At 41.4% G+C, this 6,265-nt stretch overlaps 1 non-coding gene across 1 annotated transcript; it reads left to right on the forward strand.

The window, feature by feature from the left end:
* Positions 1 to 2,637: 2,637 nt before the first annotated feature.
* LOC112303650 (U6 spliceosomal RNA) lies at positions 2,638 to 2,744 on the forward strand. Its single transcript, XR_002974673.1, has one exon. It is a non-coding gene; the product is annotated as a U6 spliceosomal RNA (small nuclear RNA).
* The last annotated feature ends 3,521 nt before the right edge of the window (positions 2,745 to 6,265 follow it).

Raw genomic sequence — 6,265 nt, forward strand, 5'->3', positions numbered from 1 at the left:
AAAGAATAATGACAGAAAACTTCCATAATGTGGTTAAGGAAATAGACATACAAGTCCAGGAAGTGCAGAGAATCCAAAACAAGAGGAACCCCAAAAGTCCCATACGAAGACAAATCATAATTAAAGAGCCAAACACTAAAGACAAAGAGAGAATATTAAAAGTAGCAACTTAAAAGCAGTTAGTTATCTATAAGGGAGCTCCCATAAGAATGTCAGCTGATTTCTCAAAAGAAACTTTGCAGGCTACAAAGGATTGGCAAAAAATATTTGGTGATGAAAAGCATGATCCTACAAGAAATATCACTCTACTCAATAAAGCTATAATTTAGAATCAAAGGACAGATAAAGAGCTTCCCATACAAGAAAAGTCTAAAAGAGTTAATCAGGACCAAACCAGTATTGTATGAAATGTTAAAGGGTCTGCTGTAAGATGATTAAAAATATAAATAATAAAATGGCAATAAATACATGTCTGTCAATAACTGAATCTAAAGAACAAAATAAACAAGTACAAAAGAAACAAAAAGAATCATAGATACAGAGAACATTATTTTTTCTTTTTCTTTTTTTTGATATATTTATTGATTATGCTATTACAGTTGTCCCATTTCCGCCCCTTCATTCAACTCCATCCTGCCCACCCCCTCCCTCCCACATTCCACCCCTATAGTTCATGTCCATGGGTCATACTTATAAGTTCTTTGGATTCTACATTTCCTACACTATTCTTACCCTCCCCTTGTCTATTTTCCACCTATCATTTATGCTATTTATTCTCTGTACCTTTCCCCCCTCTCTCACCCTCCCAATCCCCTATTGATAACCCTCCATGTGATCTCCATTTCTGTGGTTCTGTTTCTGTTCTAGTTGTTTGCTTAGTTTGCTTTTCTTTTGGTTTTAGGTGTGGTTGTTAATAACTGAGTTTGCTGTCATTTTTACTGTTCATATTTTTTATCTTCTTTTTCTTAGATAAGTCCCTCTAACATTTCATATAATAATGGCTTGGTGATGATGAACTCCTTTAACTTGACCTTATCTGAGAAGCACTTTATCTGCCCTTTCATTCTAAATGATAGCTTTGCTGGATAGAGTAATCGTGGATGTAGGCCCTTGCCTTTCATGACTTGGAATACTTCACACCAGTCCCTTCTTGCCTGTAAGGTCTCTTTGGAGAAATCAGCAGACAGTCTTATGGGAACCCCTTTCTAGGTAACTGTGTTCTTTTCTCTTGCTGCTTCTAAGATTCTCTCCTTCTCTTTCATCTTGGGTAATGTAATTATAATGTGCCTTGGTGTGTTACTCCTTGGGTCCAGCTTCTTTGGGGACTCTCTGAGCTTCCTGGACTTCCTGGAAGTCTATTTCCTTTGCCAGACTGGGGAAGTTCTCCTTCATTATTTGTTCAAATAAGTTTTCAAGTTTTTCGTTCTTCCTCTTCTCCTTCTGGCACCCCTATAATTCGGATGTTGGAACGTTTCAAGATGTCCTGGAGGTTCCTAAGCCTCTCCTCACTTTTCCGAATTCTTGTTTCTTCATCCTTTTCTGGTTGGATGTTTCTTTCTTCCTTCTGGTCCACACCGTTGATTTGAGTCCCAGTTTCCTTTGCATCACTATTGGTTCCCTGTACATTTTCCTTTGTTTCTCTTAGCATAGGCTTCATTTTTTCATCTAGTTTTCTAACCAATTCAACCAATTCTGTGAGCGTCTTAATAACCACTGTTTTGAACTGTGCATCCGATAGGTTGGCTATCTCTTCCTCGCTTAGTTGTATTTTTTTCTGGAGCTTTGAAGTGTTCTGTCATTTGGGCCTTTTTTTTTTTTTTTTTTTTTTTTGTCTTGGCACGTCTGTTACTTAAAGGGGCAGAGCCTTAGGTGTTCCCCAGGGCGGGGTAAGGCTGGTTGCTGCACTGTGAGGCTGTATGTGGGGGAGGGGCCGAGAGGGAGCAATGGTGCCCGCTCCACTCTCTACCAGATTTCACTCTTTCACTCCGCTACCCACAATCAAATTGGGTCCCTCTGGCGCTGGTTCCTGAGTGGGTGGACTTGTGCACGCTCTAGGCCCCTGTGGGTCTCTCCAATGACCTCTCCTGTGAGGCTGGGAGTCTCTCCGGCTGCTGCCCTAACCCCCACAGGCATTTTCAATCAGAGGTTTGAGGCTTTATTTCCCCACGCTGGAGCCCTGGGCTGCGTGGTCTGCCTTGCTCCCCGCTGTTCACCCCGGTTTATCTGTGTGCGAATGTGTGGCTCTGCCTGCCCCGTTTTCCGCCACTCTGAGTCCGGCCCTCTCGATTTATCTGTGCGTGAATGTGGGCCCGCAGGGTCTGCTAGTGGTCAGACTGCCTGCCCTGTTCGTCCCACACTCCGCCAGTCTCGGTCTCGCCAAGGCCACGAGAGTCCTCTCCGCCCCAGTGCCCATCTCTGCTCCTCCTACCGGTATGGATGTATGTTTCTTTTTTATCTACTTGGTGTCAGACTTCCTTGCTGTTCGATTTTCTGTCAGTTCTGGTTGTGCGAGGAGGTGCAGTGTGTCTACCTATGCCACCATCTTGGTTCTCTACAGAGAATATTTTTATGGTTGCCAGATGGAGGGGGCTTGAGGGCATAGGAGAAAAAGATGAAAGGATTAAGAAATACAAATTGGTGCTTACTTTGGCAGCACATATACTAAAATTGGAATGATACAGAGAAGATTAGCATGGCTCCTGTGCAAGGATGACACACAAATTCGTGAAGCGTTCCATATTTTTATGGAACTGACTTTTGACCTGGCAATTCCACTGCTAGGATTATATCCCAAGAACCCTGAAACACCAGTCCAAAAGAACTCATGCACACCAATGTTTATAGCAGTACAATTTACAATAGCAAAGTGCTGGAAGCAACCTAAGTGCCCATCAATTGACGAATGGATCAAAAAAGTATGGTATGTTTACACAATAGTATACTACACAGCAGCAGAGAAAGAAGGAGCTCCTACCCTTTGCAACAGCATGGATGGAACTGGAAAGTATTATGCTAAGTGAAATAAGCCAGGCGGTGAGGGACAAATACCATATGTTCTCACCTTTAAGTGGAACCTAATCAACAAAACAAACAAGCAAGCAAAATATAACCAGAGACATTGAAATTAAGAAGAAGCTGAAAGTAACCAGAGGGGAGGTAGGAGGTGATAATGGGGGGAAGGGTTTTCAGGAACAACTATAAAGAACAAATGGACAAAACCAAGGGGGGTAGAAGCAAGGGAGGGAGGAGGGTTTGGCTGAGATAGGGGAGAGTGGTAGGGAATAAATACAGACAGCTGTAATTGAACAACAATGAAACAATAAAATAAAAAAGAAATACAAATTGGTTGTTACAGACCCATCATATAAGATACAGCATAGGGAATATAGTAGCCAAAGAATGTATATGCATGATCCATAGACATGGACAATGGTGTGGGGATTGCCTGAGGGACTGTGGGGTCTAGGTGGAGTGGGGGAAAGGGGTAAATATAGGGACAACTGTAACGGCATAAACAATAAAATTTAAAGAAAAAATAGTCCAGGGAGAAGTGCCAGGCTTTCCTGAGACAGAATCTCTTGAGGGTAGGACCTAGGGGTCTATAGGTGAACCAGCTGTTCTGGTTATTTTGATATAGCTAATGTTTGAGAACAACTGACTTTGGTTGGTTCCTCCTTTTTTCTAGACTTCAATGAAAAATAGGTAATTGTTTCCCCATAAATAAATTTATGTCCAGAGTCCTCAGTGGTTGACCCTGATGTGTGAAAAATGAGAAAAATCTTGTCTAATCTCTATATTTTAAGATCCAGAGCTCAAATTTTGAATTAATTCTGTAACAAATCCCAATCTCTCTTTTCCTCCTACTTTTTCCTCATCCTCCCAACCAAACAGCTATGCTGGCCAATTAGAAAGAAAGTCATAATCTTGCACCAGAGCCCAAAAAGTATACCGATAATAACCAGCAGCAAAAAGCAGCAAGGTTGCAGAAGCAGATGGCTGGAGATGCAAGAGCCATTTAAAGGGCCAATGCCCAAATTTTCATTTGCAGCCACTTACTCAAGGCTCTGGCAAAGGCGGGGGCAGGATGGGCTGGTGATACCTGAGGAGAAACTAAGGACCAAAGCTTGTGGGAAAGAACTGAGAGAATAGATGTGGGGATCCTTGTGCTGAGTCATACCCCAGACAGCAGCAACCATCATGTTCTGGCAGACCATTCCCCTCAAAACAGCAGTAGCCTGAGGGGGAACAATAGCCCCACCCCAGAAGGGTATCTGCCCTGGCCCTGTGGTGCTTAAGCCTGACTGCTGAGTGCAGATAGCCAGAGACAGTAGATCCCTGGCAAAGGGGGGTGCAGAGTGAAAAAGAGAGACTTGAGGAGAGACTGGGGATGGAGGCCTTAGGCAGAGAAATGAGAGTAGCTATGGGGATCCTGGTATTGAGCCAACACCAAAATGCAGCAACCTTCCTACTTACCCAGACCACTGCCCTCTTGAGCTGCAGCAGGCTGAGGGGAAACAATAGCCCCCACTCCAGGAGGGATTTTGCCCTGCCCTCCAATGCTTAAACCTGACTGCTGAATGCAGAGTGACCAGCTTGACAACTGAAGGAGACAGCCAAGGACAGCAGATCTGTGGAAGTGTGGAACAGGCTGCCTAAGGTAAGATGGGGTCAACATCTGACACCACCAGAGGAAGATATAGAAAGAAAAAAAAAATGGTGGTAAATACAAGTGACTACTGAGATGAAAGCCACTGTGATTTTCTACATGATATGCGATATTTTCTTTCCTGCATAACTTTTCAACATTAATTTCTTGTCCAAATTTGTACATATTAAGTCACTAAATTTTATACTATAGTGTATTTCAATTCACATATTTTCTCCCTCCCTCCCCCTAGCCCATTTTATCTTCCTCTTTCCTTGCATTATTTTCATTTCAAATTTTGTTTCCCTCTAGCTACAACATGTTTCCATTCTGCACGTTTATTATTTCTTCCCCATCCAGACACACAAAACCAATTTTCTTGTCAAGGGTCATCTCACATCCTTTTTCCTTGCTCTTAAAATACCCACTTTCTCTCTCCACCTTTATCAATCTTTGCTAATTGGTTATGGGTAGGGTAGTTGTTTTTGCATTGATTTTTCAATTTTATCTCTAGAGCCTCAATAACTCTGTGTTTCAAATATCAAAGTTTAATGGTCCCCTCTCCTACTCTTTTTTGTCATCTCAAATTTTACTTTGGCCTTCTTAGTCTGTTTTTTCCTCTTTTTTTTGTCTTCTATTTCTCTTCCATCCTTCCCTTTTATTTTTTTCTTCTATATTTTTTCCTTTTTATTTTTCCTTAGATCCCAAATTTTAATTTCTCCCTCTCTCAGCCTGGTTTTTGTTCCTCACACTTAGTATTCCCTCTCTCTCTATCATTTCAAAATCACATCCCATTCTTCTAAAATCTCTCAGACTTTTCTTTGTTTCTTTTTTTCCCTCTTATTCCCATACCACCTATATTAATTTTACCTTTGTTGTTGATAGTACTGTGGTGTATCTTTCCAGTTTAGCTCCTATATTTTTTATTATTTACTATTTTTCTTCCCTTCTATTTTCTCTCACTCACATTATTTTATTTTATATTACCTTAATTTCTGTTTAGAACTAATATTATATGCTTCCTTTCTCATACCCCACTTCACAATCTTCATTCTTGTTTTTTTCATGAGATAAATTTTACTTTCTATCTTTTCTTTGCTCCAACTCCAGACTCTTATTAGTGCTCCTCCCTCTACCCTGTTTCTTTCAGTAGGTCATCTCATATTGGCTCTCCTTTCTTATAATAGTCTTAATCTCATTACACTCATTAATACTGGTTCATTTGCTGCTTATAGAGGGGTAATGGGGGGGAGTTATATTTGTGAGTGTGGGTTTTTTTTTCCTGGGCTTTGTGGATTTGTTCTGGCAGCACTTGCACAACAGCACACAACACGTGGTGAGTGGAGTGACCCCCAGTCAACCATCTGGAGGGAAGGACACACCAAAGAAAGACCCAACAACAATCAAAACCCAATTACATTCAGTGACCCAGCATAAAAGTCATAAGGGCATCCCAAGAGCATCAAATTCAGGTGATCTAGGAGACTGCACCACTGAGTCTCATAGGCGTCTTACCACAGAAGTTCACACCAGAAAGTCAGAAAATCAAAACAGATCAATTTAAGAAGCAGAAGAAAACAAGAAGAGTCTCACAAATAATGGGAAGACAAAGAAACAACC

The sequence above is a fragment of the Desmodus rotundus genome, chromosome 6 (assembly GCF_022682495.2).
Source record: "Desmodus rotundus isolate HL8 chromosome 6, HLdesRot8A.1, whole genome shotgun sequence".
NCBI lineage: Eukaryota > Metazoa > Chordata > Mammalia > Chiroptera > Phyllostomidae > Desmodus > Desmodus rotundus.